The 27,772-nt window shown below is 34.6% G+C and overlaps 1 protein-coding gene and 2 non-coding genes across 3 annotated transcripts in view; 2 read left to right on the top strand and 1 right to left on the bottom strand.

Moving 5' to 3' along the window:
- The window catches only part of GPC6 (glypican 6), a 1,009,483-nt gene that overhangs the window by 82,305 nt on the left and 899,406 nt on the right, over window positions 1-27,772 (top strand).
- Window positions 12,149-12,267, bottom strand: LOC111736653. The gene has a single exon (XR_002779232.1). It is a non-coding gene; the product is annotated as a 5S ribosomal RNA (ribosomal RNA).
- LOC111736722 lies at window positions 14,994-15,112 on the top strand. The gene has a single exon (XR_002779237.1). It is a non-coding gene; the product is annotated as a 5S ribosomal RNA (ribosomal RNA).

The following is a 27,772-nucleotide window of genomic DNA, read 5'->3' on the forward strand; positions in this document are numbered from 1 at the left end:
GAAAATATAGATACATTAAATTATTCTCTTAAGAATAGGCATTGAACACGTAATACAGTACCTTGCATTCAATGTGTGCTTACTAAATGTTAATTGATGATGGAAAAGATTTGTATATTTCTTTTAAAATAAGGTTTTATAGTGAGTAAAAGATAATGTTGAAGTCACTTCACCTCATTGTAAGAGAAAGTAGTTCAGTTCAACAGATAAAATGTTATCAGTGCATAAAATCAAACTTGATCTTGTGTTTGGTATTGCATGGAATTTTATCAGGAAAGGTTGAGATTATTGCTACTACTGACAGAAAAGTTTTATAAAGTCTGTGCATGGGAAAGATCTTTACACGAGACAGTCTGACATGCCACATTTTTATATGACGTCACTTTTCCTCTAAGTGACATTAGTATAATAAGCCAGAGAATTATGTATAGTTAGCATCCAAAGACATTTTTCTTTGTCCTCTCCTTACAGGATTTCTCTTGTAGTATTTACCAGAGCAATATTTTGTCCCTACAGATTTGGATGTCTTCCACGAGTTTCTAGTTTTACTTAGTACCAAAAATTAATCGAGCTGCAATTAAGAGTAGTCGTTGATGAAAATGATGCTCCGATAACTCTAGAAAGGAAGACTGCTTTAATTCATTCCCACCTTCAAGGTTGGCTTTTGAATTCTAAACAAGGAAATTTAATGTAATCCTTTTTGTATTTGCAGGAAGCTCTGTTTTATTTGGAATTTATGTAGAAAGCTCTGTTAAGTAAAACTGCCAAACAAATCCTTTTTTTTTTTTTTTTAATGTAAGTCCGTGTATTAATCAAAATAGCTGTGTGGATTACTAGGTAGATGGTAACACCAGGTGGCAATAAAATGTCTTCCTCATTACAGTCAATACCGATGAGTTGCAGAGAGCTCCTATGTGTGATGGCCTTTTTTGATGGGCATCCTCACTTGGTGGTAGGGAAAATGAGTATGGGTTGTATGAAACCATTTCAGCACCACCCCGAGCTTAATAGCACTGTCTTTCATTGCCTGTTAACAAGCTGCGCTGGTGCCATAAATGTTCAAGCTGACAAATGCTGTCAAAGCTCCTTCAATGCAAAGATTTTCTGCTGTATTTAACATGCTAACTTTTATTTTAATGATGCCAAAACTCACATCGGTTGTTTGTTCAACACACAATATGGTCTGTGGAGCCATCCTGTTAGCTACAAAGTATTGTCAGTGTCCCATTCCAGTGACCTTTAATGCCTAAATTCTTCAATTAAAAGCTGTGCAGTTATGCTGACTCTTAATTCATTTTCTTTCAGAAGTAATATGTATACACATACACATCTGCTGTGAAATCACTGAGATTGTTTAGTTTGGTTTTCAATGCATAATATTAGATATGAATTTATCATAGAGACTAAGGTGCATATTAGAAAAACTAAGGTACAGCAGATTAAATAATTTGTTTGATGGAGGTGCTTCAAAAAAATTAAAAATAGAACCACCATGCCATCTAGCAGTTTCACTTCTGGGTATTTATCTCAAGAAAACAAAAATATTAATTTGAAAAGATGTATGCATCTACATGTTCATTGCAACATTATTTACAATAGCCAAGATATGGAAGCAACCTAGGTGTTCATTGTTAGATGAATGGATAAAAATATGTGTACTATATACACAATGGAATATTACTCAGCCATAGAAAGAATGAAATTTTGCTATTAACAACCACATAGATGGTCTAAAAGGTATTATGCTAAGTGAAATAAGTCATATAGAGAAAGGCAAGTACTATAGGATTTCACTTATGTGGAATCTAAAAACAAGTACAACAAATGAAACAAAATGGAAACAGGCTCATAGATACAAAGAACAAACTGATGATTGCCAGAAGGGAAGGACGTTGGGGGAATGGGTGAAAAAGGTAAAGGAGGAATAAGAGGTATAAATGTCCAGTTAGAAAAAAAGAAAGTAAGTCATGGTGCTGTAATAGCATAGGGAAAATAGTCAGTATTATTATAATAGCTTTGTACAGTAACAGTTACTAGACAATGTGGTGATCACATCAAAAGAAATATAAATGTTGAATCATTGTGTTGTACACCCAAAGTAATTTAATGTTGTATGTCAACTATACTTTGATAAAAAAAAATAATAATAATTTGTGTGCAGCCATATAGATAGGGTCTGGTAGAACCTCTAGTGGAATGCAGATATTCTGGGTCCAGCTTGTGCACTTAACCAAAATTAATGCATCAAATTGACTGAAATGACATCAGATACATCCTTGGCATTGAAAAGGAGCACACATACTGAGTGCCTGCCTGTCTGATGGAGAGTTTTTTACACTTAACAAAGAGAACAGATTTCTTCTATAAATGTAGTTTAGGATCACAGAGTTTAGATTACCCTTCTGGTCACGTTTTCTAAGACTGAAAATGGAGAACAGTTGGAGCAGGAAGAGTGGACATTTCTGGGTTCCATTATCCTTCACTTTATCATGGGTCTTTCATCTCCCAAAGCACTACCGCAGTCTGCAGCCTCAGATGGTGCTAAATTCACAACAGAATTGCATTTCATTTGCTACCCTTAATGACTGTAGGGCACTCTTTTGGGAAGGATTCACTAAATATTCTTGCTTGTTTTTTGCTAACTTAAACTTTAATATTTTGTAACATTATGAGGAAGCTACTGATTTTAAGAATTAGGATTCACGTTTCCCTTTTTAATTCTATAAATATAAATCAGCAAGTAATGAAATTGTGATTCTGACTGTGAAGTTATTATCCCCAGTGAGTAGAATGTAGGCATTATAATTCACCAGTAGCTGATGACTGATGGATATAGAGGAAGAATGAAAAGGTAGGTTTTAAAGATAAATATATAGCAGTAATAATTTCTTCAATGAGATATATATAAAACTGAAATTTATGACAGGAAGCCACACTAGAAAATCAAGAAGTTTGGATTTTCTCTTCATCTTAACCAGTGTCTCAACTTCCTTTTCTGATTGGTGCTTTCACTAAGGCTTCTTACATATATCTCTGACATGTGTCTAGAAGACCTTTTGAATTGCACTTTGTTTTCCAGGCAGTGATTTCTGTCCTAGCTGAATTTCAGAACATGAAGCTCATTCATCTATATCCTGGAAGGATGATTCACATATTTATGTTCTAGAAAGTAGGCTGAGAAGAAAGATTTGCTACTTTATTAATGAGAGTCTTTTAACATTTTGTAGTCTCAAACTTAATCATTTGCTTGTTTGAACTAAAGTCATCTTCCTTAATCACCGTCATTAGTTGCTGTCCATGAATGATTATCTCTGAATTTTATAAGCATGTTAGAATTTAATGCATTTTACATTCCCCATTACAGATTAGATATCATTCAATATTTTACTATACCAGTATATTTTTTAAAGCATGAGACTATAGGAAAGTTCTCTGTGGTAGAGGGGAGTCCTGTTCCTCAGTGATTCTCAAATGGTGTGGAAGTGGTGTAGGGAGGGCATGAGAGAGAGCAATTGGCTGAGCTTAGTGACCTAGTCTTGGCGTCATTTTATAGTTTAAACTTCCCAGAAGATTTCAGAGTTTAATTTCCTAAAGATGAGAAATACACAATAGTCTGCATTCGTCTTGAACTTTTCCAGTGATGAATAGTTCATTCATTATCTTTTGGAAATAGCCCATTACACTTGGAGAATCATTTAAAAATTCTTTATACCTAGCAAAGTGACTCATTATATTCACTGGTTCCTAGTTCTGATCTCTTAAGATGGCACAGAATGAATCTATTCCTTTTCTGCCAGATAGTCTTTTAAATATCTGGAGCCATGTTAATATTTCTACTGATTATTCTCATGAACATTGGGTCATGCCACCGGTTCCCATATTCTATATTTTGAGAATCTCTCATGATCACAATTCTCTGTCTTTCTATCTTCTGCATATGGAAATAGACACCATATTCCAAAAAGAAACTCCACATTCACCCACATTCATATAGCACCTTCTGGTTTACCCAGTGCTTAATCTATGTTTATGTGTGTTTTGTTTTATCTTCTGGCAGACACAGACCTCTCATTGGGTACTTATTTATCATCTTTCTCCTGAGTAGACCAGAAGCTCCAGGCAGGAAGGCTCTGACCTTGCTTCTTATATTCCAATTCTAACTCCACTGCCTTCCCCAGGGCCGGGAACTGGCAATTGAATTGGCAGTCAGAGGTGGAATAAGTTTCAGAGCTTGTAGGAGTGTTCAGTTTTGCATAATGCTCAATAAAAAGGCTTTGCAAGTTCATATTTGTTTGTCTTGTTTGTTCATTTGTTTCAGCTGCTTCTGATTTTTACTGGGCTTAAAATGACTATCAGAGTGTCCTTCATACTCAAAGAAATAATATTTTAGTCAAATATAGGCTTCTCTTAATAAAACTCCCCTCTTCTCAATTTTTGAAATTAGGAGTTTAAAAAAATACCTTTGAAAGCAGTAATAATTCAAAAGAATAAATTGATTAAAATATCTATCGGGACATTAGAATAAGATAATTCAGTGAAAATGTTTATTGGGTAAATATGATATGTGGGTTAGTTAATAATTCATTCAAAAACAAATATTTATTTACATGTCTTATGTGTTTTGAGCATTTTTCAAGGCTCTTGAGAAACAATGTTAAGGACAAAGTCCCTACTTTTATGGTTTTTATATTCTACTTGAGGAAGGCTGACAACTTATAATTAAATAAATGAATAAGAGAAATAAGACATTTTTAAATGATACAATGTGCAAAGCAATGTGCTGAAGGATACCATTGAGGAGTTGGTACAGTCAACTGAGAGCTGAGGAGTGAGAAGGAGGCAGCCATGCAAAAGGCTCATTTCAGCTGGTGGAAGGAATGCAAAGATCCTGAGATAAGAGAGTGTTTGGTTTGCTCAAGGAATAGAAAGTTTGGTTAGCTGTAGCAGAAGAATGGCAGCTTGATTACTTGGGATGATGCTGGAGACACGCAGGTCTCATCATGGTCTTTATGAGAAGTGGTGATTTTGACGCATTTTAAAGTGGATTCCTCATGCTGGGTGGACAGTGGATTCAAGGTATTGCTTTTATATAAATGAACATTGGAGTTCATCAATTGATATTCCTATATTGAGGTACAATCATGCAGTTTGAGGTATGTGAGGAAAGTCTTAAAAATGTCTTATCTCTTTTCTTTAATCTCAGTAGCCATTTTTTTACATAAATGTGAAGGAATAATCTAGATACCAGTCAGTCAATGATACTATATTTTTTTTTTTTTTTGCAGGGCTCCCTTACATTTACTTAATCCGTTAAAAAATAAATATATCTGTTGTTTGTTGTTCCTTAGTTCGGTGAAATAATGATAACTCTTCTCTACTACTGGCCAACATTTGACCTACACAAGTATAAATTTCCAAAATAGTGCAAGGTTTTACAAAGATAAGACAGTTCATTTACATAACCTGGAATAGTTTGGCTGGCAAACTAAAGGAGATAAAGCATGTGGATCAAGTTTAACACATTCATTTAGATTGGCTGACTCCCATGTGTTCCCTGTGCTTGCAGAGGGTCCCATCTGTTTGGTTTCTGGCTAGAGACCATTGAGCCTGTGAGCATTGAAATTTCTGATTGCAAATGCCCAGTGCTTCATAATTGATTTAGGGTGCCTCATATATTCACCAGTAACATTGTTAATTTGTACCAATGTAAGTGACAATTATTCTAGAACTATGATACCTGCCTGTTACTGAAGTACTCAGGTGATTGTAAAGCCAACATACGCTTTCTTGCATTTTCCCCTTTTTGCATCATCTTGATTTTATAACTCAAAGATGCCTTCTTCATTGCCCTCAAACTACTCAGCCCAGCACCCTCACGATGACAACCCAGGAACTCCCATAGGATTATCATTTCTTAATCTCTAAGAAAATCTCTCCATGCTAGTTGAACTGGACTACTTGACATTTCCTTAACGAACTCTTTGTTTTTGCCTTTTGCATCTTTGCTCTTTGGGCTCTTTTTGATCGGAAATATCTTTTCGCCCCTTAACCTCTGCCTGTCATAACTTATACTCATTTCAAATGCCTGCTTAATGCACCATTCTTTCATCTCCCAATAATTTGTTTGTTCCTCTCCTTTGATATTTTACTTCTTACCTCTTGTTCTAGCTATACATCTTAAGAATTTTATTGCCTCTTCCCTGTATACTTTTCAGATTCTTTCTGGTTCCAGCAGTACTATACATATAGGATGTTGCCAATTAGGGTTTGATGACTTTAACTGAATTTTCAGTATCTACCTATCATCTAATGATAAGCAGCAAGGGAAAAAAAAAAAACCAAAAACAAAAATGAAAAAAATCAAAAACATCTCAGGGCAAGTTTTGAAATAAGCAAGTCAGAGGCATGCTTCTGCAGTTCCTACTTCCCACCCCGGAAGGGATCATGCTGCTATCAAGGCTATTCTGAGTTTTAATCTTTGTTGTTCTTCTGTGGTTAAAGTGGTCCAGCCTCTTTGTTTTTTGAGTGGATAATAAATACAAAGAAGGGAATGCCTGCAGTGGGCTGCGCTGGGGAGAGGCCAGGTGTATCTTCAGCAGGGCTGCTGTTAGAAAGCCCCAGTGGACATCCTAGGGCATGCTTTCTCTTGGATTATATTGTTTCCCTTTGAATTCTTCAAAGCTTTTCAGGTGTTTTCTTCCTTATATCCCTCGAGGAAAGCCAGTTAATCTAAGATTAGCCTGACAGTCCCTATTTTCCAGGTCTCTGGTTTCATCAATAAAGTAGGTTATATCTTTTTTGAGCTCCATTACCTTCTCCATAACCTTGCCTTCTTGATCCATGTTATAGCTTATTCTTTATAGAGCCTGCTCCCCCATTTTTGGCTACTTTCCCACTTCCTATTCCCACTTTTGAATGGGACCATTTAATTCAGTAATTGCTGGGACTATAACAGTTTGACAATCTCTAAGCCTTTTTGTATGGTGTTTTCACCTCATTGCTCTCTGGTTGCCACCACTGACTTTCAACTGAATGAGCCAAGTGACCAACAGCATCACTCAGAATTACTACTGAATTGCCACATTTACATTCTACGTGTTAATGATTAACCGATTTATTTCATTTATCATAAAAGCTTATTTTCTAGAAATTTGGGAAAAGTTATAAAGACCTTTACTTGTTTTATACTAGAAGCAGTAACTTTAAAGTAGAGTGTATATACCCCCCCGCCGGGGGTGGGGGATGTATAAGCTATCTCATTACATTTATGTTGACATTATGCTTTTTTATTCCTATTTTTAAATATGCGTGAAATATTTATATTATAGGATATGAACATAGTTTATAAAAATGCATCCATTGATGTCACATGCTCAAGTGATTTCACTGATAGGGATATGTGATCAAAATGTTTTAGGGCCATTGGTTTTCAGAGCATTGAGTCTGGAGATAGACCTGGACTCCCAGCTGTTTGCCCTTTACTACTTGTGTGACCTTAGGCCAGCTATTTAGTCTCTTTGGCCTTACATCCTCACTTGCATATTGAAAGCAAAACCATTTCATAGGATTGTTGAGAGGAATCCATGAGGTAATGTGTGTGAAGAAGCTAGCAAATACACGACACATTGTGTGCACTTGTTACTGTGGTTATTCATAGTTATTATTGATGTTATTGCTGCTGATGTTGTTAGTTTGCCCCACTGTCCAATATTTCACCATTGTTTAATAATAGCAGAGGAACTGAGCCTACTCTACATGTCAAGTACTGAAAAAAGCATCTCATACCAAATACATTAAATGATATGAATGAATGAAAATTAGAATTTTCAAAACTGCATGTAGATACTCCTTCCTTAAGATTATTATTATTAATATAATAATATAAATAGGTTTTATAACATATTCGCATCACTTGTAGAAAAAAAAAGAGCAAACTAATTCACTGGAGCTTTAAAAAACACAGAATCCATAATACGTTCAACAGGGCCTTTTGAGGGTAAAATTAGCCTATGAGGAAATTAAACTCTTTTAGTATTTTAGAAATTAAATTCTTTCAGATAGTGTTTATCATAAGCCTACCTTTTGCTGAATGTGGCCACACCATGCATGATTCTAAAGTAATGTTCTGGTGTAAGATGTCTTGAAGAATAAAAGCTTGTTATGCATTTATCTGGTATGTTTGCCGAGATCTGAAGATGTAAGAGAATTCTTCAGTGAGGTAAAGAAAAGTTCACCATAGTTTGCAAGACTGGTTCATGTGGAATTTATAAGAATGGACTGACCAGCATGCCCTTTTAAAATTCTGTAGTTAATCTCTTTATTAAAAGCTGCTGGGCTAGTTGATTAAGAAAGCCTTATGGGATGACTGCTTTTAGTGTCATACAAATGAAGCCGAATTGTTGCTAAGTAAATCACTATAGATAAAAGTGCTTTGTGGTCACAGTACTGCAGTTAATTTTTTTTTTTTCATTAAGTTTTAAAAAGAAGGTGAAGGGTTGAAGAATGAAACACACCCAATCTGACATCTACAATGTCCATTTATGTTCATGCACTTTTTAAAGAATCTAATTTGAGCGATTGGGCAGGTAGAGCAGCAAAGCATAAGTGGGTTAATGTAAAGCTAAATCAATTAATAATTGTTTCCTCTTTATAATTGCCCAGATCCTTCCTAGCCCTTAAGAAATCAATAGATGTATAGAGAAGACTCCAGGTGTGCCCAGGAAAACTGAAGAAGCACATTTGTTAGCTTGTCCATGCTGTAAAATCCCTATTGTCATAGTCACCTCAGCCTTAAGTGTACACAGGACCGTTAGGATACAAAAAGGTACCCTGCAACTTTATGAGTACTAAGAATTACATTTTTGCCTTTTGTGAACACTCCACCCGCCTTCCCAAGAGTAAAACATAGATCTTGTTCCTCTTCATTGTTCTGTGCCTAAGTTAGTGTATGAATAAGTTTGGATGGATTAAATAAATACAGGAATGTATGTTTTACTGGATTAGGATAAAATGAGGAAAGATATATATATATATATATATGACTAAAATAGTGGACTGAAAATAGAAATTAAATCTACCATAAGAATTCCACATGGTTTTTTGCTACGTAGTTTGATTTTACTTGTCATGAAAAGTTCAGGCACTGCCATGTTGAAATTTATTTCTGTATTGTGTATAACATTATGTAGGTATGTTTAGTGATGTCATAAATACAGCTTTGGGAAGGACTTATTTTTTGCCATGTGCATTTTAGTATTTTCCAGGATAACTCCTAAAAAAACCCATTTTAATACTGTCATTTAACATACTAGTAATGATCTTTATTTCAGATATTAAAATCAACAAATATGTAGTAAATGTCTCATTCAAAGTTATAATGAAAACCAGTGTTAAACTTAGAAACCAAATCCATAAAACTGGGTGCCATTATGAGTTTTGACACTTTAGCTAAAAACTTGCAGCCTGCCTCACAGACCCAGAACAAGACCATTACCGATTATTGATTCTTCTAGAGCCGATCAACTCTAATAGATTGAAGTTGATTTGTTACCCTAATTTTTTCACTGGTGATAAGTATAGTGTCTAAAAAGGGACAAAATGACATAGATAGAAAATATCACTCACTTGGTGACATTCTTTTTCAACATGTAGGGAAGAGGATTTACGGAAGCATCAAATGAATGAAAGTAGAGTACACATCAACTTTTTATGAAAATATGTGTGAACAAAGTGAATTCTTTAATACTCAACTAACAAATGGCTTTATATTGCATTAGACAAAATAACTCTTTTATGTTTAGACTTTATGCTGATGGAACTGGTTCAGGAAGGAATAATTTTATCATGCTTGACCATCTTCAAGTTCTGTGGTGACATATTTTTTAAGTTTAGTTGTATTCCTGATGTTTCAAGGTATTGCAAATGCATTAGAAAATACTTTCTAATGTGAATGCATAATCCCACTATAAAACATGGTAAGAGAAAGGATTTTAACATTGTCTTCAGTATTATAGTGAACAAGAAACGCTCTCAGTTGTTTTTTTGTCTTGTGAAGGATGAGGGACAATGCATACTGAATACTGGGGGTATCCCAACCTAGAATCTGCTGCTCTTCCATATCAGTGGCCACCCTAATAGAAGTGCTGCCAAGCATTAGAGATTTCCTTTCTTCTTCTACTTCCTTTTCTCTTTTAATGATGCACTTGCATTATATCCTGCAGCCTGGAACCTTTGATCTTTATTTTTTAGCTCTGTGATCCCGACTCAAGCCCACCTGTTGCTCACTCCAGAGGGAGATGATTATATGAAAGTTGTAAATGTTCAGTGATTGAGACCTACCAGAAACTTCACTGGGAGGACAGTAGGGCAGATCTTCCAGGGCTTTTATGAAACATGAGCCATACTGAGATACAGCATGCAAAAGCAAGGTCCCATGAATAAACTAGCATAGAGGGAGCTGCAGGCTCTTCTCTACAGGATGCACAACTGCCCTGCAGTTGTAAAATCCTTTGATTATTTAATACAAACTTTGCACAACTTCTTTGAACATTGAACTGTTTTTTTTTTCTTTCTCAATGCTTTTTAATATACCATAATTTTGTGAACTCTCTTCTGTGTATGATACAAAAAGGGAAATTGGATTATGGGCTCAAGAAGGTGAATCAAGAGTTCTGGTGATTTATTCTTCAATTTGTAGGTGCTGATTGGTCAATATGAGAAGTCTGCGGTTCTTCTAGTTGCAAGTAAATGTAAAATCTCAACATTATTAGAGACGCATCATTATAAACTAAAGAAAGTTAAGTTTTAGAATTAAAAAAAAAAACTTCTTGAATGTTTTGTCAAGTAAATGGTGAATTTTTGTAACAGAAACCATTTATAATTAGGTAGTAGTTGTATGCTTCATTTTCAATACCTCATTGTTTAGCCTTTCTAATCCTCCTGGCATCTTACTTGCATTATTTATTTGTTGGTAAAGATTTTGTTCACAAATGTAGAATATGAGGTTAATTGTGACACCACTTCTGATTAAAGTGTCAGGCACTAAAAATTGGTGATGTTCACATGATCGGATGCATTTTGTCCTGTGGTACCCAGAAACAATTTCAGAAATGAAAACTGCTTCTTCCATTTCTGATCAAAGTATTTCAGAAAATATTTTTTTCTTTTAGTGATATTTTTGATAGACTACAAAATATGTAAAGTTAAACCAGATCTTGGTTGGATAAAACATTCTGTCATGATAACTTTTTTGTTTGTTTGTTTCCTTTAGCAAGCAAAGAAAACTCATAGAAATTAAATGAATATAAGATAGAATCACATTTCTTCTTAGTTTGGTCTTTTATTTTCTCCCTTAGGCTTAGTATAAAAGAGTAGAGTCAGAAACATGGGAAGATTTTTTTCCTCTATGGAGAATATGTAGGTCACTAATGTTACTGTTTTGTGTCTGAAATAATTTATTCAGCTTCAATTTGCTTCCAGTCAGTCACCATCAAAGCATTAGCTTCAATTTTGCAGTGACTGAGTCCTTGGTGGAGTAATGTACTGAGATGTGACACTATGTTTGCTCTATATGTTATATTCTTGACATTAACATAATTTGAGTTTTTATTAGTTCAGAGGAGAAATGAATAAAATCCTAGCTAATATTCATTGATAATTGTTTTCAATTTAGGAGCTGATTTAAGTTATTTGAATCTTTTGGCAAAATTTAGGGAGAGTGTTGATCTTTGCAGTCTCCCAAAACATATTAGGATTTTTTTCCCTCATAAAAGTTACTACATTGTGCCACTGACAAATATGATCTGAATGAGATTTTCAAGAATCTGCCCTGTTTTAAAGACTAAAATTGATTTTGTTTTATGCACAAATGCTAAAGAGCCTTATTCATGAAATAGATTGGTTCTTTTTCTGCAGACTACACTAAATATTGAGTTTTAAAAATGTATAATGCCTTAGAAAAACATCTAGGATGATTATTTTAATATTTTAATATTTTTCTTTAAATAATTATTTTAATTCTGTGTATGATTAATTTGCCAGGGCGGCTATTTATACTGATATATTTTTTTTTAGGCGAGGCAACCCTTGGTTGATCCCACAGATTATGAGGACCTTGTCATCTTACAATCCCTTATTTTTTAAATTTTTACACCTACAGCACCTGGTCTTCCTAGGTGGTCTCCCATCCAAGTACTAACCAGGCCCAACCCTGCTTAGCTTCCGAGATCGGACAGGATCGGGATTGTTCAGGGTGGCATGGCCATAGACTATACTGATACATTTGATCTAGAAGGATGCCAAATTTTAAAACTTTCAAGGGAACATGTTTAGAAAGTTTCAGCATTGGTATATGCTTTGCTATATACCAATCTTTTAAGAATACTTACATTAGTATTAAAAGATACTTCTTATGTTTATGCAGAAAAATAAGTATTTTAAATTGAATGACTTTTCTTTTTCCTTCTCATCTTAATATTAATGTTCCTTGAATCAGACAGCAGTTTTAATTTTTCCTCCTTTATACTAATATATTGCAAATATTTTTGTTCCAAAAATTGAAGTGACTTGAATTCAAGCTAATATAAAATAAGTATTAATTAGTGACTCAAATTCAATAACCATTAGTTAAGTATGCAATTTATGTCAATTATAGGGTTAAATGCTAACTGATAGAAAAAAGTTAATTAACATATTATTGTAATTTTATGTCCTATAGTGCTTTTTCTCTTTCTTTTTTTAATTTTAAGAACCTTATGAGAGTGTTTATTCCAACTGATCATTTTCTAGATGAGGAAATAGGCTAAGTCCAGTGAATTAGAACTTAAGTGTATAACATAATTGATTCATTTTTGTTTTAAAATAAATAAATCTTCAAAAGTCTTAATAACTATGACACAATTAGCATTTTTGGTTAATGTTTTTAAAGTACACTCTTAAATTCACATAGTGATTTTCTTGGATATATAATTACAAAGCACTGACCTACACTATTTTTAGTATATCAACATGGTTCTTGACCTTAGGATCTAAAATGTTCCATCATCTTCAGAATTTTACTAGTTCATTTCTCACTGTAATCTATACTAATCACAGCTGCACTGTAGAATATTTTATATTAAGACCCAGAAAAATCTCAAGTAGAATGAAATATATTTATACGTTTCAGCTTTAAACTTCACAAGAAAGACTAAAACAAGTATTAAGAAGATGTTAAGCCACCTTTATAGCCATGTCCATCACATTGACTTTGAATGAATCCATTAGGTAAGATGTGCCCCATTGATTTGTGAGTTATGTTTACTATATTCTTTTTATTACTTTTCAAATGAAGACACAAAATCACATGCATACACACAATTATGAAGACACATTTTTAGAGGCACAAATAGATAGCAGTAAATGAAATCTAAAATGTAGCCAAATCCTAGAAATTTGGATCAGGAACTTCTTTATGATAAGGTAGAGCATATCAATAATAAACATATGTCTTAATGGAATATATGGTGGTGGCACAATTGCATATAGAAAGTAAAAAGATGTTTTCTACATAAAACTTTGTTATTATACCTTATAAAACTTCAAATGCAACTATGTTAAACTAATCTGAAAAACAGCAAGTCGTATTCCTAACAGGCAGAATATCAATTTTACTGTGTTCATAATAATGGTTGCAGTTAGACTAATATTATCATAGTCCCAGTGATTGTTAGGCATTTTGCTATAAAATAAAAATATAAGATGAATCATAATCTATTATATAATTATATAATAATGTTTGTAAGACAATGTTTTTAAAAAAATATTTTACTACCTTGAAAATTGGATGCTCACTATTAAAAAAGATTATTTTAAAGTTACTTTCTTAGATATATTTCAGTTATCAAAAATAGTTGTTATCCACATTTTCTTTTCTTAAACAATGTGTGTTTACATTTAGATGACAATAATTAATTCTTCATTCATATTTCACAGCCATCTGACTAAAAGAACATCCATTTTAAACTAAGGCTGTAGAATTATAGATTCATCATACTTTTGCAGATAAAGAAACTGACATTTTAGGTTTCCAGGGTTAGGTTATTTGTCCATGACTGGTTTATATGTTCTCAGACTCTAGAAACACCAAGCCACAGTGTTAATAACTCTGCTTCAATTCAGAAATACCAAGTGTGCCTCACAGGATTATTATTAATACTCTGGATTTTCATTTGTTGAGTTCTTTTATAAGAATATTAATTTTGTATATACATTTATGCAGAGATTGAGACAAGACAGACTTAATATGCAATTATTTGCTTCAGGACTGTGCAATACTTTACTTTCAAAAACATGTATCTCTGAGGCAACTATGACTGATAGTAATACTCATTTGTGCCTCAAAAACTTATTTTTATTTGACTGTTTCTCCAAAAGTTAAATATAGAATTAAAATATGACCCTGAAATTCCGCTCCTAGATACATACCTAAAAGAGTTCAAAACAGATACTTGAACGTGAGCATGTACACATGTATTCAGAGCAGCACAATTCAGGTAGCCAAAAGGTGGAAATGACCGAAGTATCCATCAGTGGATGAATGGATAAGCCAATTGTATGGTGTACCCATTCGATGGAATATTATTTGGCTATAAAAAAAAAATGGATTACTGATAGGTGCTAAGATGTGAATTAACCTCGAAAACATTGTGCTGAACAAAAGAAGCCAGACACAAAAGGGTACATATTATGTGATTCCATTCATATGAAATATCACAAATAAATAAATCCATAGGGACATAAAGTAAGCTGGTAGTAGCCAAGGGTCAAGGGAGGTGGAAATGGGCAGTAACTGTTCAATGAGTATGCAATTTCCTTTTAGCGTGATGAAAATATTTTGAAACTAGATAGAGGTGGTGTTTGCACAACATTGTGAATGTACTAAATGCCACTGAATTGTGCACTTAAAAATAGTTGATTTTATGATATATGAATTTCACTTCAGTAAGTTATTTTTAGTCTATGGCCATGCTACCCTGAACAAGCCCAATCCCGTCTGATCTCGGAAGCTAAGCAGGGTTGGGCCTGGTTAGTACTTGGATGGGAGACCACCTAGGAAGACCAGGTGCTGTAGGTATAAAAAATAAAAAAAATAAAAAAATAAGAGATTGTAAGCTGACAAGGTCCTTGCAATCTGTGAGGTCAAGCAAAGGTTGCCTCATTAAAAAAAAAAAAAGAAAAGAAAAAGAAATAAATTATTTTTAAAAATAATGGGTATGGTGGTGTTCCAATAAAATTTTACTCACAAAATTTTATGATTTTTAATATTGAGCACTATACACTTAACAAATTAATGTTAATAATGCAGCATTGGTGATTAATTAAGGTTATTTAGATTATAGTAATTTATAGTTTTTGAAACAAAGTACCTAGCATTTCAAACAGTTGAGATATTATTTAGCTTAGTGAATTCTGACAATTTATATTTTGTAAACTTTTTTTTTTGTCTGCATAGAATTTGTTGAACTCGAAGCTTCCATGAAAAGTTTCATAATTGACACAAATTTCTATACATATTTGTTTGCTCTTTTATCTTTACTCTTGGTTGGTACCGAACCAAGTGCTTAGCTTATCAAATTTATTTCTGAAAACAGCTCTCCGAAGTAATGCTGTTTTACCTATTTAATAATTGGAGAAACTGAGGTTTATATTTCAGTGATCTTGGACTGATATCAAACCTTATTCTGTAATCATTAAATTAGCTTTTCTTGAATTAGATACACCTCACACAAAAGAGTTAGTCTCAACAGGGTCATAGTCCTCAACTCCAGCTCCAACAGAAGCAAAGTGAAAAATAAAGTATTTCTTTAGAGGAAAAGTGTTTGTTACTGTGTTTGCTGAAAGTGCCATGCTGAAATTCATTCACTGGCATGTTTTAGAGTATGCTTAAGTCTCATTATATAATTAAAGCATTTGTCAAGGGAGCTTGACAAAAATGATATCCTATAGTACGTGCTTATGAATGAATATCTTTTAAAATTAATTAGTTTACATCATACTCAAAAGTATATTCTTTTATTTAATAAATATTTACAGAATGCCTGAAAAGCTAACTAACATAGAGCCCCTGCCTTCTGTGGAAATCTCAGATCTAAGAAGAGAAACATGATAAGCAGATAAATATTTAGTAGGCTATTTAAATATTTAGTAGCGATGACAGGGAGATGACTATAGCAAGGGAGGATCTGGAAAGTATATACGCATCTGCCTATCTATGTATGCTGCTTGCCCAGCTTTATATAGAATGGTCATGGTAGAGCTCACTGAGAGACTGACCAAAGACATAAAGAAAGTAACTGAACAGTTCATGTGGATGTCTGAGGAAAGAATATTCCAGATACAGGGAGCATAATATTCAAAAGGCCTGAGGCAGGAGTGTGCTTAGCATTTTTGAAAGTCAGCAAGGAACCAATTTGTCTGGACTGGAGTGAGGGAAGGAGTGGAATAAGGTGAATTCATAGAGGTAAATAAGTGCTGGATTTTATAGAACTTTGAAGGCTTGATTGAACCTTTAGACTTTATTGTAAGTGATATAGCAAGCCTTCAGAAGGTTGAGCAAAGGATATTCTTAAACAGGTTTACATCATAAATACAGTTGCTCTGATTGTTGTGTGATGAGTAAACTAAGGGAGGAAGAGTAGGAATGAAGAAGACAGGAAGATCTTGCAGTAGTCTCTGGTTCCCTGCTACTTACTCAGAGTGTGGTCTCTGTATAAGCAGCATCAGCATCGCCTGGACTTTCTTAGAAATGAAGACTCTCAAGCTCCACTCAAGACCTGCTGCAGCATATCCCCTGGTGATTTGCACAAACTTTCAAGTTTGAGAAGTGATTTAGGCAAGAAATGAGGGTGGCTTGGGATAGGGCAACTCAGGCAAAGGTGTTAACCAATGGTGGGATATTGGATATATATTTTATTTCTTTTTAACTTTCACTCAACTTTAATTACACGTGTTTTAAATTCAAACAGGTGACCAAAGACAAGATATTCATTGGGAAATTTGATTACAAGGCTAGTTGACTGAAAAATAGTTTGATATGCATTCCTAGCAATAGGTCTAGTAAGTTTTATCTACTGTTTAACAGGTTGTGATTCTCTAGGGCAGTGTGACATGATTAAATATAAATGGCTTGAATCTTATGGATACGTTAATCTAGACTTGATGTTGGTTCAGAATCTATTTGCACAATTAAAAATAAATATAATCAATTTTGATCTGCATATTTTCTTTCCAAGTTCATAAAAAAAGGAAGAACTTTTTCTGATCACCAGTTTTCCATTCAACAGCCAAGTAAATCTTGTAGTACTAGGCAGAAATGGTCACTGGCTTAGGAGCGTCAGAGAAAACTCGCTTCTTTCAAAGGATAGACAGTGACCCCTCACTCAACATATTCATATATCAACTCCCTTACACCGAGCACCATTGTTCCGACCACCCAGGAACAACTCCCAAGTCCCGACACAAAAGAACCTAGATATATATTTTAAATTACTATTTGCTGGTATATTTTGCATGGATGTGAGATCAGAGAAGAATGAATGGGAGTGCCTTTTACTACAAAAGAGAAAACAGAAAGTAGCGGAGATTTCTTAAAGGGATTGGACATCAAGAATCTGGCTAGCGATGCTTTTAGAAGTACAAGGAAAGATTTGGATATACATGTCTGGAGAGTAGAGATTGGGGCTAGAATTATACACTTGGAAGCCATTAGCATAAGGTGGTATATAAAACCATGGGGCTGGGTGAGATCACCCAAAGTATGAGTAACTAGAGAAAAATGAGTTCTGAAATGCTCCAATATTGGGCCTCATGATGGGGAAGAATATCCAGAAAGGACAACTAACACTGGGTCTCAGTGAAGCCATTGAGATAATGATCAGGAACATGTGGTGCCTGATGTTCCTAGCACCAAGTGTAGACACCATCAGAGAACTTAACAACCTCTCACCAAATAATTGGTTTATTTATTTGTTCCTCTCATTACACTCTCTTCCAAGCAGTGTCAGAACAGTGCCTGGCATTCAGTGTTCAAAAATAAGCCTCTGGATAAATGAAGAATAATTGCTTGTTTTATGTTAGTATATTACTGGCATTTTTAGGACTCCTAGATTTATGCAGTTCTGCAGAGTGTCAGGCTCTGGGTCATCTTCTGTTTGTTTGTTTGTTTGTTTTGTGAGTGATTACTCACCTAAATGCTATAGGTAACTTGGGTGGAAAACTCTACCGTTATATTTAATGTCCCTGCCATTTTCATTTTGATAGTGTTCCCTCTTGGCTCTTCTAACGTAAATATTCACCATCCTCCCTTTTCTTGCAGCGCCTTCTCATCTGTCTCTAACAAAATTCATAACGTCTTTACAAAGAAAGAATATTTTTGTCAAGTAATAGCTTTTAGTCACAAAGGAGTGTTTCTTGGTGGATAATTTGAGGAGAAATGAATGGAACTTTTGATGTTTTCCAAGGAACTGATTTGGTGAACCAGATTTATTGTATTGTGATCTCTTTTTCTAAAAATTAGAAAATAACTGAGAAACTAGACTCCTAAGTCAAACCCTTCGCCTTTATTCAAAGCATGTTTGCATTGACCATTGGTTTACATCCCAGAGATTTAAGTTTAAGGTTCCAGGTTTGACACATTTGGTTGTGTGAATCGAGTGGCAGAATGGTGACTTGGAATACTCTGTGACATACCGAATTGTAACTGAGTAGTTCGAAGAGAACTGGGACTCTCAGGGTTTGTTTACCATTAGAAGCTTAATGCAACTTAAAAGGCCAGTCACAATCAGAGGTGTTTCTGTCAGTGGGATTTAAAACAGGAAGTGAAAACTCAAATGTATGTTCTATGTTAAATAACCAAACTTGGTTTAGAATAAAGAATTTGAAGACATTTAGGTCTACACTAGTTTTTCTGTGTCCAGCCATTAGGGTGTGTGTGTGAAATGATGTGAAGAGCAAGTGGACCTGAGATGGGAACCTTAAGAAGCAGGTGGAAACTTTCAGGAAAGATAAATTCCTGTTTTTATCAACTAAAAAAATAATGAAAACAGTTATATTCCATTCAACAAATTAATAAAATAATTCTTGAACAGCTCTTTTGTTCATAAAGCTGTGGATGCTGCAGGAGCTGTAAAGAGTTGTTCATCATGACACCTGGCCTCAGGTTGATTACAGGAAGCAGAGGCAATTCATTGTCTTCAAAAAATGAGCAACTGGTATTTTTATCTTGATAAATATTAACATTCTTCTTCTATTTTTCTCCTTTTTCTTCTTTTTTTCTCCTTCATAGTTCAAGTTGGCATAAACACTTATTCTCAAGATAAAAGTATTTTCAGGAGATAAAAGGCCAATTTCAGCAGAAATGTGTGACTGTTACTAAAAAGGGAATGGTGTCTGTGACCATACTAGGGCAATTGAGCAAGAACAGCTATGATACAAGGTAAAATGTGATGTGACATAAACAAAGTAATAGACTCAAGGGAGGGCCGATATATTAATTTGGGCAAATTGGGAAGGGTTTTCAAGGAAAAGGCAGCCTTTAGATCAGCCTTAAAGGATTAAAGTTTTTGGAGGTAAAGAAGAAAAGAAGGTCGGTTACACATTTAGGCGGCAGCATCAGATGAGCAAATGAACTGACATCAGGAGATCACCAGTTGTGGTGTTTGGAGTGTAGGCAGACAGGCATGTCACTGGAAGTCAGTTCAAGATGTGTAGTGTTCCTTAACTCTCGAAGTCCTGGACTGTTTTGAAAGTCTTTGAGCAGAGAAGTGGTATACTTAGAACTATGCTCTAAGCAGCTAAAAGTGCAACAATTTAGAGAATGTAGCCTGGTGTGAGAGATGGGAAAAAGGGAGATAGTTGTAGCAGTGCATTATGAAAATAGTGAGGTACCTGGGATAAAGTGGTGCTGGAGGTTATCGGGGGAGAGAAACAGAAAGGAAATTAGGGATGGATATGAGAAATACTGAGGAGAGAAACGTTGAGATATAAGAAATAGAACTGGGCAGTGGTTGGGTTAGGGATCAACCAAAGGCAAGGATTCCAGGTCAGTGATATTGAATACAGGGGACTGAGAGAATGGTGGTGTTTTTTTAAAAATAGAGATGCCATGAGCAAGAGCTGGTTTGAAGGGGAAGAAAATGCTTTTAATTCTGCACTTGTAACTGAAATATATACAGGTGGAAATGTCCTCAAGCCAGTTGCCATAAGCCCGGGCTTGGCAGACAGATCAGATATATAGAAAGAGTGTTGGTCCTTATTTGTTGGAAAATAGTAATTGAAGCTGGATGAAATAACACCATCCTCTTAGGTGAATTTATAGTTAATCCTCTAGCTCATTAAAAGAAACTTGAGACTTTAAGCAATACATTGTGAAATATAACTTACTCCTTTTGTCTCCAGTAGAGCAAGAGTTCAAGATAATTTCCTTGAACAAGGTTTCTAGCAAGAACTGTTGCAAACAGCTTCTGTCTTTGTGCCTGTAATAGCAGATTCATCCATAAATGTGAACCATGATCCAGTGAAGAAGGCATTTCCCTTTCAGGCATGACATACATTTGATTTCCAAGGGCAAGTTTTCTTATTTGATTGCCAACTTCCCTAATTAGGTGGCCTTGAAGATCACTGCCTCAAGTTTGTTCAAGCTTAAAAAGCATTCACAAGCACAAACATATTTTATGTCCAGTAAAAGTCATTGTAGTTGACTGAATGTAGTTAGTTAGCATAGAGACTTACCTTTAGCTCCTGACAAACACTGCCAGCAGCATTGGTATTCAAGACAAAAGACAGCCATCAGTGTAAATTCTTGTCTACTATGCAAGGTGTATCTTTTGATCTTTTCAAAAAGAGCTAGAAAATTGGATGGTATTTGCAGGAGCCTTTCAGCTGAGAAATGTCAATAATGTAATCGTGTTGAAACCAGTACATGGAATTGACTTGTTGGGAGATGGGTACAGGTGCAAGGATGAAATGTGTATCTGATTATTATATAGAACTGAGTTTGTGCATGAGATTCAGGGTCACCAGGCTATGGCAGAAAGCAGCATTAGGAGAATTTGATGAATCTTCTAAGCAGATTTCTTAGTGGCAACTCCAAATCTAAGTTTTTAGAAAAGAGAAAGAAATAAGAAAGTAAATTTCCTCCTGCTATTTGCATTTGTAGTGTATAACCCTGTTTACTCCATTTGGTGGATAATCTGGTGGCTGTAGAATCAAGACAGGTCATTCCATTTCTCTCAAGCAGAGTGAATCACTTTCAATGTGTACTAAACTTCTTTAAGTTGAGCAAATGCAAGTCTTAGGTTGCTTTTGGGTAGTTTTTGCATGCTGCAGGTTGTGTCTGCCTTCTCTAAAGCTATATAAAAAATAAACAGGATCAGTAATTAAAATTGTTCTGTTTTGTAATTGCTTCAATGTGCTTTTCAGTTTTACTCTTTTTTCTCCAGTTATTTGGAACTGTGATGAAATTTATTTCTCATTACCTGCTATTGAATGATCTGTGAATGGAAAGGAGATGAAAAAATAGTTCATAGAGCCCTAACAATGTTAATTTGTTAAATGCTTGACTCTGTCTCCATTGACAAATAATGTTTGTGACAAAATGAGTTTTTTTATCTTAAAAATAATCTCTGGACAAAATGAGTTTTTTTTATCTTAAAAATGTAAGAAATTCTATAATTGAATACAGGTCTTTGTGTCACAGTGGAATGTGAACTTATAAGTGTTGATTTTATATGAGAATCTATGAAATCTTACTCATGTATATCTTAGATGAAGTTGGAAGTGACTTGTGAGTGGCTTCCTTGTGGGATACCTGACACCAGTAAACAGTCTCATTCTTAGAAAGATATCCAAAATTATAATCCTCGTGATAATAGTGAACATTTATCGAATGTTTACAATGTGTCAGAGGCTATTGTAAATGTTTTCTTGCATTCTCTCATGTAATCTTTACAATGCTATGAGGTTGTAAATATTATCATCCGCATTTTATGCCTGAGGAAAGTAAGACACAGAGAAGAAGATCACACAGCTTTTAAGTAGTGGAGCTTGACTTCAAAGCCTGTATTGAAAAACCGACCCTGAAGCAATTAATAAAGATTCTAACCACCAAATTTGTTATGTAAGAATATGTAGTCATCATTCAACATATTTCTTGAGGTCCAAGTATTAATTGACCTGTCTTTTCTCAAAAGAGAGAACATTTTAAAAGATGGTTTCTTCTGTAGTTGTTTTTATGTCTTTTGGGAAAATAAATTCAGCTGTCTATTCATTTATATCATGTGACTCCAGCAAGAGCGGAAACTTCCTAAGAGCAGAGATTTTAATTTTTCTAGGCATATCTGCCTCCCACCCCCCAATGTTTAGCGCATTAGTATATAATAGGTGTTTAATCAGTCAAGGTGTTTTAATTGTGAGAATGCAGTTTATGGAATTGTGAGAAAGCAGAAAAAATGAAGTTACATATATAGTTATATGTATATTTCTTTTGTGTGTGTATGTGTATAGATATCGTTTATAATAAGTGTATATTTGATGTGTCAAATACTTGAGTGTGAGTACGCAACCTGCAGTAGGTTACATATTAAATGATATTATGTCTGGAGTTTAAATAATATTATCAAGTACATTTTGAAGTGCTTTTGTAACATGGAGAATGTTTCTGAGGCATTGGAGACATGAAATCAAGAGTTGAGTGTTAATGTGAGTAAACATTTCAAGATACCATGATAGGTCCGAGACAGAGATCATCTGCGTGGTGATTTATCTGGAAGAAGTAGGTAAATCTAGAGCATAGCAGACATAAAGCATGTATATTGTTGTATTCGATGGAGAGTAGATGACAAACATTTTGAATATTTGATTTCTTGATCTATATGCTTTACTGTCTTGAATAAATGATAGGTAGCAGGGCAAGAAAAACATTTTTAAAACTTTAAACATGTTGTTGGAGAAAAAACAGTCAAAATGCAAGCTGTTCTTCCTCCTCTGCTTCTATATTAAACATAGAATTTTTACTGTTTATCCCAAGTCCTTGGGATAAGAGGAAAATTTTTCAAAGGAGAAATTTAGAAACACTATTGTACAGAAAATGTCTTGCCCCTAGTGAGAGTCTGAAAAGGAACATCATTCCAGAAGCTACTGTCTCCAATTTAAAAACATCAGAGCAGGATAAAGAGGATCTCCTAGTGAGCAGAAAGTAGAGACCAGAAGGTTTACTGAAACCCTAGAGTGAAACCACTTAGAGAATCAGAATAGTCAAGCATAAGGATGTGGAAGAGATTTGGAGACTGGCTTGGAACATGGATCTGCCAATCTGTGTAATCCAAATTGATAGCAAAGGAGACAGAAGTCAGGGGTGGCAGTGTGGGCAGTGGCCCTCAGAACAGGTATCCAGCTCTTGAGAGTGGATTTGTGAGTAGATGACAAAAAACAAACACAAAAGAAGCAGACACACAGAGCAACACAGAATGAGAGGTCAGTTTACAGTAGCCCAAATGTTGGTACATTTCAAGGACATAAGTGCATATAAACTAATATAATAGATTTATGAAATATGAGATTACTGTTGTGCAGTGTATGTGTGTGTATCTGAATAAAAAATTAAACGCTTACAAATTAGATATTCAGGAACACAAAATCTAGATAGAGATGGTGGAAGTGGGATGGAACCTGACTTAAGTTTGTGAATTGACATCATCTTATTCCCCTCCAAAGTAGCTTTGATTTCCAAATACTTTCTATTGGATAACTATCCAGTGAGTTTCATAGTTCAACTCCCTATCACAGTTACTTCTCTCTCTCTTTTCTTTACCTTCTCCCCATCCCCCAAAACTTCTACAAGGAACAGATGCTACATATATTCAGAAAATGAAAAACAGTATTTAAAAATTCCACAAAATATGATCGAAAAAAATCTCCATTTTGCTGCTTATAGAAGTACCTCCTATTCTATTACGAGATGTAAGATTGTGCAAATACTAATAGACTGAGATGGATGAAAAATACAGGAACAGCAGTAGTAGTCAGATAAAAATCCTTGGGTATTAAAAACCCAACTCTGGTAAGGGCAAAAGGAGTCCACAGAGTCCCTGGGTCAGTGTTCTTTCAGAGATTTTGCCAGTCAAGGCAGATGATCACAACTGGTAGAATTCTAAGAGAAGACAAAGATTGTTCACTTGTAGAATTGCAACTGGGTGTTTTGTTCTCCATTTTTCATCTTCCATCTGTGGCTGGATGATCATACCACATCCCAAGTCTCAATAAGTGGTGAATTAGAAGTTAAAAGAGAGCATTGTTTTTGTTATATGTAGGGTAACTATTTCATAACCTCTGATGTTAGGTGTTGTGGGGGATATGTTGGGTGTTTTATTAGCTTCATAATATTTCTGCCAGTTCGTTTCCGCAAGCCACTCCAAATAAATAACCAGAGAGAAACGCATGTGCTTGCTGTGTAAGCTCACTGGATGCCCCCAGCTCCTCTATATATTGGATCACCTCTGCTGGGTTTTTCCAAGAGGGAAATTCTGGAGCTGCCATTGTTTATCTATCATGTTTTGGTTCTTCCCAACCACCTCTTTGCTTTTAAGTTTCCAGTTGGTGGATCCAAAATACTGTCTGCTTGTGATATTGATCCCAGAAAATCATTACCTGTATTCAAGTCTGTTTGATCACCACGAGCTGTAAACCCAGTAAAGGGGAGAGTATAAGGGTGGGAAGAACAATTTCCTACTATATCGAGACCAAATAACTTCAAGGGAAAGATGCAAAACATGTATTATATATTGTCTTCGTGGCTTTTATTAAAAAAAGTATATGATGGAGTTCAGTTGGGAATCCTGTTAGGCACTTAATAAGTTTCAAACAAATATGGGTTTAATTGGATTGAATTAAGAAGTAATAGGATTTGGAAGTGACTCTATCAATAAAGAAAGGTTGGAGTCTTACATAGAAGAGATTTTCTAGTGTTCTAACTTACTTTACTAATCTTCAGGAAGCAACTGGGGTACTTTTTGTCCTAAATAAATATTTCTCAAGGGAGTACTCAAGTGGCTACTTGAGTGGCTAGCATGTTTTTTGATTAATGCATTGCTTATCAAGTACCAATGTGAGTCTCCCAGATTCCATTACTCCATTGACTTGAGCCTAACAGTGCAAGTATTCATTTTTAGGTGAAAAGAGAGGTTAGGACAGTTAGGAATCAAAGTTATACTGCTGGATGGCTATTTTTTAACTGGTGGTAAAATTTATTAGCATCTCTACCAAGATGTTCCAAAAGTACTAAATAATGTCAGTGGGTTTTGTGTCTTAGTAAATATCACTAACAAAATCCCCAAAGAGATAACTCTTGTTGAATGAAGAAAAACATTTTGGTTTAATCATCATGTGCAAGAATTAGAGCTGAAAGGCAAAGTTCATGGAGAATTTATATCCTATCGCTAGAACAGCTAGTAAGAAAATCACAATGACACATGTTAAGTCAGTAATTTTTAAAACACTAAGGCAATTTAAATGGTTTCACTTTTCATGAAGGAAATATATTAGTAAAATTTCTGTTCAGGGTTAATTATTTGTGCTACATATCGCTGTGATATGACATTTAGTAGCATTTTTCCCCCCTTTCAATTTCATTAGCAAGTGATAGGATAGTAAATACTATGAATTAAATAAATCTTCTTTGAAGTAAATTAAGTACCTCTGAAATTTAAAACAAATTCATATATCTCAATTCTCCTTGCAGTGCAGCAACACACATGCACAGACACCCCATAGAGAGGTCAATGACAAGCACCCCTATGTTTAATTCTAGTTTCTATCTCTCTCTTAAGCCATGGACCAACATGTTGACTTCCTGTAGCACATCTTCATTGGACCTTCTATAGTCACCTGCAGATTCATCCCTCAGAAGCAAACTTGTAATTTCTCTACCACCCTCCCTGACATTGTTTCCTTATACCTATTTGAAATAAGTACTTGGGAATTTTCAATCCCTGTTATTGGCAACAAAATTCTTCTGGATCATTCTTTACCATATTTGGTTATGTGTAAAGTTCTATCTATCTGGCTTTGCAGATCCTCTATCTAATCCTCAAACCCTCATTTCCTAGTCTACTCTCTTACTACTTCAACACTGGTAGTCAAATATTTTGCCTTTAAAAATCAACAACAATAGAAACATCTGCACAGCATCAACCACATTGCCTTGTACAGAGTAGGGTTTTTATAAACATTCTCATTTGCCTACGTGCTTGAAATATGACTGCTTCTAAATCAATCTACTAGAGTGTTAAGAGGCAAAAGGCTTAATTCCCAACAATGAAACCTAGACTCAGAGAAGTGTCATATTTGTTAGTATAAGTACTTATATCACATATATACATGTGTTGTAACCTAAGGGGTAGAGGAACTTTTAACCTATTAGCTTAAGAGAACAATTATTATACTTTTGACTGGACAATGGGATAGTGATCTCTGTTCATAAACAGATGACTATGTATGACATTGCCTTCTAGCTCTTTACCTGGAAGATTCCAATCAAAATTTCTTTCTGGACAAAGATGACCCTATATCCAGGTGACAAGATAGAGAACAAATGTCTCTTTCCCTGGTTCTTTCATGTCCAGGGAAAAATAAGTTTCACTATATAATAAAAACTTACTATGTTATATAAAATATAGGTAGAAAATATTGTTTATCCTTATTTTTTGTCTTTAAGATTTTAGTTTCATAGCAATATTTTATAAGCTCTTAACTAGGTTTCTGTATCTGGGAACAAGGGTTAAAGCAGTCTATGTTGTGAAGCAAGAAATATGCTTTATAGCTCTGGTCAAATTGGCAACTGGTTTATCTGCAGCAGAACACAATCTGTTGTTGACTGAATGCCTTTGTAGTCATGCTTTCTTTATATCCCTCAGATTTTCTTTGGATCATGATTTATTTAGGGCATTGTATTTAGAGAATTCTGTAAATTCTATCCTGTGTGAACTTCCACCCCTCACACACTTTAAATAAGTTGAGAAATATTCGAAGGCAAGTAGAAGTGCTGCACGGCACCTTTGGGTACGTACTTAGTGATGACAAAACAAAAAACAATCGACTAAACCTGATGGAACAGCATGTCATTAACAATGACATTTCCAAACCTGATGTTACTGATAGGGGTTTTATTAGTTAATTAAATGTGTGCAAATTACATGCACTGTTGCCAATAATGTAGAAGAGGACATGCATGCTTCATTGAAGCTCATTTTCCTTTTATGAAATTATCACTTAAATCACTTAACTTTCTAAAATAAGCCACCTGCCTTTCTCCAGTCTTTTTCTGTATTCCAATTCACGTTTTACTAAGATTGGTTTGTTTACAGTTTATTTTCATAAGTCTTGTAATACTTTTGGGGAAATATTAAGGGAAAGAGTTTTATTCAAATAGTGCAGATTGCTAATGATCTGTAATCCATGTAGTTGAGTGGGTTTGAAATACAGCAAGAACATTGAAAAGTTTGAGCAAGAATTTATGTCATATTTATTCTTAAGCCAAATTTCATTCTCAGCTTTTCTTCCCCTCCCATGACTTTTGCTGTGATTTATGGATTTCCTTTTACTAAAATCAACTAAATCAAACATTTATCTAAACTCTTAGTTTATTTTTTTTAATTTGTACTATTTGTACTTCTTCTAATTTTTAATTCCTTCAATTATTTATTTAGCAAATATTGACTGTCTCTAAGATACAGTTGACACT

The sequence above is a fragment of the Pteropus vampyrus genome, unplaced genomic scaffold, assembly GCF_000151845.1.
Source record: "Pteropus vampyrus isolate Shadow unplaced genomic scaffold, Pvam_2.0 Scaffold21, whole genome shotgun sequence".
Classification (NCBI taxonomy): Eukaryota; Metazoa; Chordata; class Mammalia; order Chiroptera; family Pteropodidae; genus Pteropus; species Pteropus vampyrus.